This window comes from Haplochromis burtoni, unplaced genomic scaffold (genome assembly GCF_018398535.1).
Source record: "Haplochromis burtoni strain Fernald_Lab_line unplaced genomic scaffold, NCSU_Asbu1 Contig_215, whole genome shotgun sequence".
Classification (NCBI taxonomy): domain Eukaryota; kingdom Metazoa; phylum Chordata; class Actinopteri; order Cichliformes; family Cichlidae; genus Haplochromis; species Haplochromis burtoni.
In genome coordinates, this window is record NW_024582576.1 from 264,029 (window position 1) to 275,919 (window position 11,891).

At 41.4% G+C, this 11,891-nt stretch overlaps 1 protein-coding gene across 1 annotated transcript in view; it reads right to left on the reverse strand.

The window, feature by feature from the left end:
- Positions 1 to 3,130: 3,130 nt before the first annotated feature.
- The window catches only part of pwwp2b (PWWP domain containing 2B), a 51,346-nt gene continuing 42,585 nt past the window's right edge, over positions 3,131 to 11,891 (reverse strand). Inside the window, exon 3 of the mRNA XM_005936842.3 lies at positions 3,131 to 9,207. The gene's annotated coding sequence lies outside the window, so the exon portion shown is untranslated. The remainder of the gene's footprint in view (positions 9,208 to 11,891) is intronic.

The following is an 11,891-nucleotide window of genomic DNA, read 5'->3' on the forward strand; positions in this document are numbered from 1 at the left end:
CTAAAGTTTGCAGCAGTTTTCTCACAGCTAGTCAACGAGTAGAAATGGGCATAAAAATAACAAAACAAATATGTGTGGAGATCTGTGTGCACAAAGATAACAGAACAGGTAATGTGTTCCATGAGGGTCAGTAAATACTACACCACGTTAGCTCCAGGCAGGTTTACCCCAAGGGGAGAATGTAAGGAGGGGTTAATAAAAATTTGTGTGCGTGTGTTTTGCCCGTTGCTGATAAAGAAGTTCTACGCGCCGGCCAAAAGCCCCTCCTTCTGCGCTCTGGGTAATGGAAAAAATTATGTTGGAATTCCAGACTGCAAGCAAGTATGCGCACTTTGACCCTGAGCTCTCTGCGGCTTCAATTCACTTATCTAAAAATAGGCAAACCTGGAAATAATCAGTGTTTTTTTACATGTCTCTAAAGGAGCAGGGATTTGGCCTTGTAATAATGGATTAACACTCAATCGACATGACGTTTTATCTCCAGTTGGACTTTGAAAGCAGCCATGCACACTGTATGTATGTATCCCAAGAGAGTCTGCTTTGTGACTATGGGAATTTAGCATGAGAAAGCTGTTTCATTTGGTGGGGGGAGGGGGGGGTCTGTGTGGTGTTTTGTGCCAGAGACAGAGAGGGACGCAGAGATTGAGTGTGTATGCGGCGTTATCTCTGACTCATTCCTGGGACAGTTTATGTCTCTCTGATATATTTCCATATGATTTGCATAAAACATCTGACTACAGTGCTCTCAGGTTGTTTGAGCAAGCCTGTTATATGTTTCGTTTACCCAACCATAATTTGTATTGACTGGGGATAAAGTTCATTTACATGTTATAACTAAGCCTGTAAGCTTTATGCAAAAGTATTTTAAAAACTCAAATGAGTGAAAAATTAAAAAACAAAACACTGAACACACTGCTGCCAACTTTTAAGAATATCTGTCACCAAATGTTTGATTGTACTCAATAATTGTAAGTACATTTATTGGGAGTAATGACATTTATTGGGGAGAGTTTGCAAAAATTGATATCCCTTCATCTGCTGTACAAGGAAGTTTGTTTTCTCATCAACTTCTCACATATTTTTTTGACTCTGTCCTTGGCCTCTAAGGTGTCCAGATGCTTGAACCACCTCAGCTGGCTCTTTCTGATGCGGAGAAGTAGTCGTTCTACTCTGATTGCCTTCAGAAGGACCAAACTCTTCACCCCGTTTCTACAGAAGAGCCCAGAGGAAGCTCATTTCTGCTGCTTACATTCTTTTGGTCCCTGTCCAGAACTTGTGGCCATAGATGAGCATATGAACGTGAAGTACTGTGCAGAATCCTTATGCCTTAAGAAATCCTTAACTAATAGGAAGAAATCCAGCAACCACATAGGACCCACGGGATGCACCTGATACTTAATGTACTTGGAGTTGGACGAACTTAATTAATGAATTAATGATGATTCAACTTATTTACTAGTTAATTTAACTGAGGTGATCCAACCCATGCAAATTACATTAGTCCAACAAAAATGCTGATAGAAAACCATTTATTAATCTTTTCCATGATTATTTGAAGTTCATATAAAGAGTTGATTTAAAGAGTTAAGTCTAACATAAATGTTTAATTTATAACAACTTTCACATAGTTGTCACTCCATCTCCTATCTTTATCAGGGTTATGGGGGATGTCATGGGCTGAGAGGCAGGGTACACCTACACCTCTAAAGTCTGACCTAACCCCACTATCTGCCTTTGGACTGCAGAATTCAATTCAATTTTATTTATATAGCGCCAAATCACAACAAAAGTCGCCTCAAGGCGCTTTATATTGTACAGTAGATCGTACAATAATAGATACAGAGAAAAACCCAACAATCATATGACCCCCTATGAGCAAGCACTTTGGCGACTGTGGGAAGGAAAAACTCCCTTTTAACAGGAAAAAACCTCCAGCAGAATCAGGCTCAGGGAGGGGCAGGGCCATCTGCTGCGACCGGTTGGGGTGAGAGAAGGAAGACAGGATAAAGACATGCTGTGGAAGAGAGACAGAGGTTAATAACAGTTAATAATATGATTCAATGCAGAGAGGTCTGTTAACACATAGTGAGTGAGAAAGGTGACTGGAAAGGAAAAACTCGGCAGCCTACGTCTATTGCAGCATAACTAATGGAGGATTCAGGGTCACCTGGTCCAGAACTAACTATGTGCTTTAGCAGAAAGGAAAGTTTTAAGCCGAATCTTAAAAGTAGAGATAGTGTCTGTCTCCCGAATCCAAACTGAAGAAACAGAAGAAAGCTGGAGAACAAGGAGAGAACCCACTCAAACACAGGGAGAACATGCAAACTCCACACAGAAAGGCCCCGGCCTGATGGTGCATCAGGTTGGGGCCTACTATGCATACTATGCATACTACCTGATGCTCAGGCCCTTCTTGCTGTCAGGTAACAGAGATAACCACTGCACCACCGAGCTGATTTTCCTGTGGTTTGAAATCTCGTGTGATCTTGTGAATTTCACGTGTCCAGGCAACTAACCACTCTTATGGCATTTTATCACGTCATCTCAATAACAATAAATTGAGTTGTTGAATTTCATGCAAATCGTAGGTGATTTAATTAATTTAATTAAGTTAGACTCTTGTAAATGTAATGATCACCCAATTTATTTATTTTAATGCAATTGATCAGTTTATTGAAGCCTCATCAGAAATGGATAAAAAACACACACAATAGAATGCTATCAGTCATGGACTGGCCTCAACATTACTGAAGCAGTGTGGGATCATCTTGACAGAGAATAGAAAAAAAGGAAGCCAAAATCCAAAGAAAAACTTTAAAAGTTCTTCAAGAAGCCTGTAGAACTATTCCTAAAGATTAAAAATATGAACAAGAACGTGTATCTAAGAGAGTTCAGGTTATGTTGAAGAATATTAGTGACCATATAGCAGATGCTGGCTGAAGCTGAAAGATTGTTTTTGCCTTATTTACTCTAATTATATGTAGGTCTGCACATTTATGTCTAATTAATGTTTTTGCACATATTTTTCCATTTTCCAAGTAAAACCAAGAATTAGTGGTTGCCTGAGACTTTTGAACACTACCGGGAAATCAAGAACTTCACTTTTACGCTCAGCTCTTCAACAAGGAACTGAAAAAAAAAAAAAATCAAAACTAAAAATGTAACTCTATTACCTGAACCTCTTCTATTGAAAACACACTGAAACTCATCATAAAAATATACTTCATACTGTGCATACTACCTTTTTGATGTACTAAACAAAACATGGTTGTGAAATTCCTAGAATCCACGTTCCTTCCTCATCTGGAAATTCTCTGCTTTAATGGGCAGACGTAAGTATATTGTCTGTGTATTTTTTATTGTGTGTCATCATAGACAAAACAAACTATGAATTCCAACCTTTCCAGTTCATCTCACCTGGTTTGGCCACTTGACAAGCCAAAAGAGTTCCAGTTTAACATCAGGGTCAAACGGCAACTGATTATCTGTTATTCTAGGATAGTAAACAGTGTGTAAGCTGTACTTAAATAACAAATAATTCAACCACAGACAGGATATATAGGATCTTTTTTTGCTTTGCCTCTTGTATCCAGATCAATAAGAGTTTAAATCAGAGAGCAACAAGACTACACTGACTCCTCTTTGGTGTAATCTGTGACTGGAGCAAAATAAATAAATGACGTTTTAATGGATTGCATTCACTACCTAACTTTGTCAGGCTGCTGTGTGGTGCTGGGTAGGTAAAGTAGAGTGAGTTTGTCAGACGTTTCAGTGTAAATAGCTGCGTGCTGCTGAAAATAAGTATTAAGGGCACAGAGAGAGCGAAAAAATACAGCAACAATGTAAAAACACTGATCAAAGCAGCTTTAAAATTGCAATAATTGATATTTCTAAAATGCACAATGGATTCAGTTACATGCATAATGAAAAAAGTTACCCAAGGGGACAAAAGACCCTACTGATGGATTCTATCATTTAACTCTTTGACTGTTATTATGTAGAAAAGAAAGTTTAGCATTTAATTGTATTGTGTCATCATGTTTTTGTTCCATACAGCTTTGCACCCTATCCCAATATGTACTAATTCATTAGGTGTTGCTAGTACTGGATTGGACCTCCTTTTGACTTTACAACCGCCTTAAATCTTTGTGATGTAGATTCAATAATGTGTTGGAAACATTCCTTAAGATTTTGCTCCATATTGATGTGATAGCATAATGTGACAGCAGCACACATCCATGATGTCCATCTCCCACAGGAGCTTTATTTGATTGCTTTAGCAGAAATCTGGTGACTGTGGAGCTGTGAACTCATTGTCAGGTTCAAGAGACCAGTTTGGGATAACCTAAGTTTTGAGATATGGTGCATTAACTTGCTGGAAGCAGGTATAAAAAGATGAGTACAGCGTGGTCATATAGAGATAGACATGGTCAACAGTAATACACAGGTAGGCTGTGGTGTTTAAGTGATGCCTAGCCCTAGAAAGGGGCCCAAAGTGGTCCAAGAAAATATCCCTGACATCATCAAGACTCATCAAACCAGGCAACCACGTTTCAATCTTTTCATGTCCAATTTTGATGTGTCTGCGCGAGTTGTAGCCCGAGTTTCCTGTTCTTAGCTGACAGGAGCAGTATGTGGTCTTCGGCTGCTGTAGGCCATGTGCTTAAAGGCTGGACATGTTGTGCATTATGAGATGCTCTTCTGCGTGGTTTGGCTGCTTATTTGAGTTATTGTTGTTATTTTCACCCAGAAAACTGCTGCTCATGGGATATTTTTTGATTATTCTCTGCAAACTCTACAGATGTTTGTGTGGGAAAATCCCACCAGATCAGCAGTTCCTGAAATACTCATACCAGCCCATCTGTTACCAACAAACATGGCGCGCTCAAAGTCACTTAAATCAGCATTCTGATACTCGTTTGAACTTCAGCAGCTTCTCTTGACCATCTCTACATGACTTGATTTGCTTTGTAATGGGCTGATTGGAGATTTGCAATAACAAGAAGTTGAATAGGTATACCTAATGAAATGGCCAGTGAGTGTTTACTGGGGAAAGTACATATAATTAAAATAGAACACATGATATTAAGCAGATTCTTGGATCTTCCTCCCAGTTGTGTCAGAAAGGTCATCTGGCGTGAGAATCTGCCAAATCAAACATGCGGAGCTACCCGCTGTGGTGACCCCCTGTGAATAAGGGAGCATCTGAAAGCTTATATCATTTGTTTTATTTGTGCCCCCTCATTTCATCCTGTACATCCTCACTTGTAAAGCCAAGTGTGAGTAAGTGAATAGACTGAAATGTGGGGAAAACACGGCCACGTTCTGAACATAAGAACATACAGGGCAGAAAAGCTAGCTGGGGGTGGCTTCAAGTAACCCTCTCACATTATTTCAGTTGGGTCAGTACATAAAATTAGCTTTTTCAATTTATTTTTCTTCTGGTTTTTTTATATCCTGCCTGGACTGTGCCCTGGCATATTTCTCCACCTCCTCTTGGCCAGAGTGGATCCCACTGCGAGGAAGCCTATTTTGGAGCTCCCAGTGGGTGCATTATAATATCGCCCCATACCAATTTATCTTCCCTAAGCAATTAATTTGGAGCATGTTATTCTGCTGGGACAAAGGTCAGTTATTTTCTGAAAGAGGCCTGAAAGATGGCCTAAATCATTTTTAGTTTAAAGCGGGACTGATTGATATACGTCTCCCTGCTCTGGCACATTGCTCTGGATTCTAAATATGTAGCTTCAAACTAGATAGATGTATTCTGAAAAGATGCAGCTGTATTAGAAGGTTTGTAGCTACTTCAGGGCAGAAAAGCAGATAAAAAAAGAGTCCTGAGATATAAACTTTTTAGAGCTTTAAAATCGAAACATAATATTTCATATTAACAGAGGTTCAAACTATTTGTGCTATTTGAAAGGTGCTGCTTGTAGCAATCAGTGAACATAGTGTAGTCTCCACTCTGCAGGACGTTTTTGTGTCCTTCATCCTGTTGTTTTGGTTTTGCTTCCTGTTTTATTTCTCTCATTGTACTCATGACATCTGCATTTCATCTGCAGCAGTGGCAAAGTTTTGATTATCAAAGTGTACACTAACTGCAGAGAGTTAGAACAAGGACTCCACACTTAGAGCCAAAGGAACTCAAGGTGATGTAGCCTTACTGTGATTGGTCTAGACCCAAGTATAGGTTAAGTGGTCAAAACTATGGAAATATAGGGGTCCTCCATACAGCAGAGAAATGTCAGTCCACCCATTTCATTCTGTTTATCCAGTTCAGCATCATAAAGAGGCAGGGTGTCGCTGGGCTAACACACAAAAACAACATTTGACCCCTACAGCCAAATTAGAAACGCCAGTTAATCTAACCCCACTAACTGCATGTCTCTGGACTGTAGTGAGAAGCTGGAGTACCCAGGGAGAGCCAAGGCAGTCTCCAGACAGAAAGGCTGCCGTCCTGATGGTGGATTCAAACTGTGAGGTAACAGTGCTAACCACAGCACCGCCGTGCCGCCACGTGCTAAGATACATCAAGGCTGTGAAACGTGATTACAAGAAAGTGAGACAAAAACAAGAAGTGGAATTGCATTATCAACCACTTACCAGTTATTTCATCATCTATTAGCTGGAAACTGGAAAAAAAACCAAAATGTCTTTGAAGTAAATAGTTCCAAGTGACCTCGCAATAGTCCCCAAAACTGCTAGCAGCAACCAGACATGCTCTTTGAGAACTGGAGGAGACCAAAACAGAGCTCAAAGGAGAGTGCATAACGAGCTGAAGTTATATGGCAATAAAAGGTTTACCAACATGTTCACCACAGGATGATATCACAGCATTGTCTTTGTATGTTTGGCCAAAATGGACATAATGGGGCTTTAAATGATCATTTTCCAGGCGATCTCTCTGCACGAGCCTTCGGAAACCATTTGTTATTGAAGAAACCAATAAATATTTTCGAGTGATCTTTTTACCCTTGATGAAAGATCAAACATGAAACTGAATCTCTTCTCTTCTCCCGGCCAAGCTGGAAGCACTTGCCAAACCAGATCTTTGATATTCCTCAACAGGGCGAAATATGTCACGTAGTAAGTTTCACGGTGTCATCTCACGCCTCGCTTTTACTCGTAACATCATAATTGTGATGATGGCTTATGTCACAAAGCCGCCGTGTTAGAGGCATGCTTTTCTCCCCTCCCTAAATAGTGTCTACTCATAAGTACTTCTGCGTCACAGGCTCGGGGCCATTCACCTCACTAAAACAACTGCCGTTTAGCAACAGCAGCCCATCCAAAACACAGAGGGGGTTGCTCTCAGGGCCAAGTTCACCTTTCTTACTCATTCCAGCATTAATTCAAACTAAAATTGGCAATATGTCAAGCAAACAACCCCGTGATTCAGACTTGTAATGAGACAACTGTACTAAATATAAACCGCTGGGATTAGGCCCTTTTTTTTATGCTGCTTGTCAAACACAAAGCTCCTGAAGGTGCTGAAAACAGGCCTGTGTGTTCCTAGGAAACGGCTGCTGCCAAAACGGGAAACAAACCATGCTCTGTGCTGCTCTCCAGAGCCTTATGTAAATGTCCCGGCAGAGCGGGGCTTAATTGACATCAACCGGTGGCCTCGGCCCAACTGGAAAAGATCACACTTCCACGCTGTGACCAACAGGTGTTTGCTTTCCAAGGACATTTTGGGAGTTGCTTGTGTGAAAAGGTTGCTAATGTAAACTATTCAGCAGAAATGGAAATTGCAAATGTACTTTGGGCTGCCCCTCGTTGCACAACTGGGCATTGAAAGGAGGAGCTGAAACTGTCCATTATATTACCACAGGTAATATCGGGAAAGGTAAGGCAAGAGGTACACAGGCTTAAAACAAAGCTGATGCTTGCATTCTTGTCTACTCCCAGCAGATGGCGGTAGAGATCAAGGCTCTTTACAAGGTGTGGGAGACTTCCCCCCGATTCCAAATGATTCTGTCGTTCACTGTTAAGCAGGCTATATAGGGGAAAAGAGCACGAATCCACATGAGGTCTGATTATCTTCCAACACTGATGATATTTGTAATCCAACCTTTAAACAGAGCCGTCTCTGTATGCAAGAGACGAGGCTGAACATTTAACTAACAGCTGTGATCTTCAGGCCCTCGGGCATTCTGAACAGCACGACCTCAGGTGCTAATCTGGATTGCAGTGCAAACCTGTCATTATTCATATATATTTGTCACATTATGATGTGAACAATATCAAAAACGGAGGACTTCAAGAGCAGCTGAAATCAGGGAACAACTGATAAACCTACTTTAAAAACAACAGCATCATTGAACCCTTGTCGAATATAATGTCCCAGTTTTTTCACTTTTTTCCAGTTATATATTGTGTGAAAGATTTGTGAATAACCTCACTATTGTTTTATTTAAATATTACACAGTATATCAGCTTTCTTTAAAATGTTGTTTGCTCAAAATTATTAAAGGAACACTTTGTAAACACATCAGATCTCTTTGGAGGGGAATCACACTGGACAACTATTCTGATATGGATATTGTGCTAGGAACAAAAGATGCCACATCATTTGATGGGAATGAAAGTGATCAACTGAGAGAGGGCTGAATTTAAAGTGAAAAAATGATCCAGCGGACTAGTTCATTGTAACCTTCAGAGGTCTGTGTGTCTCTCTGACCCAACAATGAACCGTGATGTTCTAACATTATCTTTGGCTTCTCCAGACCCCTTCACGTCTGTCGCACGTGCTCAGGGTGAACCTGATCTCATCTGTGAAAAGCACAGCACAGCGGTGATGGACCTGCTGATACTGGTATTCTATTGCAAATGCCAGCTGGGCTCTACGGTGCTGGGCAGTGAGGATAACCCTCAGGCCATCCTCGTGAAGTCTCTTTTTGATTGTTTGGTCAGAAACATTCACACCAGTGACCTGCTGGAGGTCATTTTGTAGCTCTGGCAGGGCTCATCCTGTTCGTCCTTGCACAAAGGAGCAGATACGAGTCCTGCTGATGGGTTAAAGACCTTCCATGGCCCTGTCCAGCTCTCCTAGAGTAACTGTCTCCTGGAATCTCCTCCATGTTCTTCAGACTGTGCTTGGAAACACAGCAAACCTTCTGGCAGTGGCACGTATTGATTTGCTATCCTGGAGGAGCTGGACCAGCTGTGCAACCTCTGCAGGGTCCAGGAATCTATCCAAAAGCAAAGCTGGAGAAACAAACAGAAAAGATGAAGAGAGAAATAAATGTCAGTAAACTCCACCTGTGAAACCATTTCTGTTTTGGGGTTGTCTCACTGTGGTCCCTCTTCTGCACCTGTTAATAATTTCACTAACACCAAAGCAGCTCCAGATCAATATCCCAGAAGTTTAACTGACCTAATGCTAAATTCTGATTAAATAATGTTCCTTCAATTTCTTGAGCAGTGCAGATTTCAACACATGTTTATGTCTGCTGCTACTTGTGAGTGGACGCTGTGAAAGGCTTTTTTATATATTTATATCATGCCGAAGGCCTTTAGTGAAAGTAAAATTTGACTTTTTAGTGTTATGATACTAAAGTGATGTTTCACCAAGTGTTTACTTTTTCTCCTATTTTGTTACCCCTCCAACACGTTGAAGGACTCAACTTTAAAATGAGCACTGAATTAAAAGGAGAGAAAAAAAAAACAGCATCTTTTAGTAACTGGTCCCATAGCAGAACACTGATCCCAGGCACAGCAGCAAATCTAGAGCAGAATAGCTCAAAGGAGTGAAAGTGTTGCAGTGGCTGCACCTGTAGAGAGCTGTGCATAAACGAATGTCCACCAACATCACTGAACAGAAGCAAAACTGTAAAGAAGAGTGCACCGAGTCTCCTCTACAATGATGTAAAATATTAATAAAGTCATTCAGAAAACTAATGCTTCATGTTATTGCTGCTAATGTTGTTCCACAAGCTGCTGAATCATTTGGTGTACTTATTATTTTAGATGACTGCAGAGTGCCCTGTGAAAGCTCTTATTCACATATTTGACTTGAGTCAGAGTCAGTGTACACAGCTCCTTCTATTTACCATGTGAGTTGACTATAGTCGTTAATCTAAAGACTGGACTGTTACGTGGATGTCTTGCACGTGCAAAACTCAAAAAAGGGTTAGTTCAAAGTGAAAAATATTCCTGCAGATAACACATCTGGTGAGGAAAGTCTCAGGTTTGATATCCAAGTAAAGCAAAGCATCAGCATCAGGCAGGCAGTGGGTTTTTTGCTCTCCTGTAATTTGCAGATTGGCTTCTGAAGATTGGGATCTAAGTATTTCAAACACCTTTGGGTTTTTGTGGTGGGACACACTGGTGGGAGCTGGAGAGTGCCACTTCTGTGGCGGTGCTATGAAGGTATTTGAACTGCGTGGTACGTGTCAAAGTAACGCCAAAACCCAACATTTCCCAGCAGAACTGTGCTGTGACGGCGAGGCCAGTGCTGTGAGCTGGTTTTAATGTCGCGCTAATTATCACACTAAACTCATATTTAGTGCTGTGCACGGTGTGCTCATGTGCTTTTGAAGTTGACTGATCGAGTTAAATATTGAACCTGTCAGTTGTCCCTGTGGTACCACTGGGTGGCAGTGTTGGACCTACTCAGAACCATCCACTGGCTGATGAAAGACCTGTGGTTTGCTGTGAAGACTTTCATTTAATTGGGTGCAACTGCACCACTGCATGCATTGATTGTATTGATTGAATTCAGTCAGTCTACTATTAGCTGTCCTTGTGAACCTAAAGTCAAGACAAATGGACCACTGTGCGGTTATAAATTATTCACTCGTTAGTAAGGACTGAGAAGTTCTTTCAGGAAGTATGATTCATGGTAACTTAAACAGCTTTTGAGGGGCATCACTGAGAAGTAATGGCTGGTGCCCAGGAGTCACTGCAGAGATGTGTGGCTAATGCCCACACTGACCAGAAGCCCATTATCCAGACCAGAGGAGGGGGCGAGATAACATCCTGAGTGACAGGTCTGTGGCAGCTGTGCAGTGAAGGAGCCCCCCTACCCCAACCCCAACGCACACACCACCCCATCCTCCTCACCCACCCCCACCCACTCCTCATCTCTGAGTGTCCATTCACAGAGGGAGGCGTTTGTTACTGCGTGACAGCTGTCACGGCCCCCTCTCGCCCTCGCCACTTCCTCCAGCACGGCTTTCCACATCATTACCTCTCACCATAACCTGCTGTCCTTCCAAACCTGGAGACTTGTCAATGAAAGCGGAAATATCTGCATATCAAGAAGGAATTCAGGAGCAGCGAATAAAGGCGCTCACTTTGCAACTCTGCAGCTATTCACAGCAACGAAATAGGAAAATCATAAGTGGAAACGCAAACACACAAAAAAGGCTGGATGAACATAAGCCTTGATCGGTGCCGGAGGCAAAGAAAAACAAAAAAATCCAGCGACTTGAGAAGTTCGTACCTTCTCCAAAGAAAATCCAAAAAAAGGAAAATGTCACAGTGCACACATTTAGTTTGACTGACAGATGACATTTGGGAAGTGCCGTGCAACTAGACTGCAGCAACTGCAGCAATGAACAGTTAGCAGCAAATGTGTGACTAGGAAAAGTGAAGGTGTGCAGTCAAACGCCAAAACAAGCGGATGTGGCTGCAGATGTGACACTTGCTCGAGTTTGTAGTCATAAAAATGATTAACATGATTATGTTTAGTGGGCATCACCACCAGCAGTATTTGTGCCAGTCAAAGCAGTGCAGCTTGTGATCATTCATTCTTTGACAAACACCCACAATAAAAGTATACAGTTATAATTCTTATGCTTGAGTTGTTTATACCGTTCAGATTGAGGATTGTGGAGCAAGCATCACAAAGTTTCATCCTTGTTAAGTAAATTGACAAAAAAAAAGTA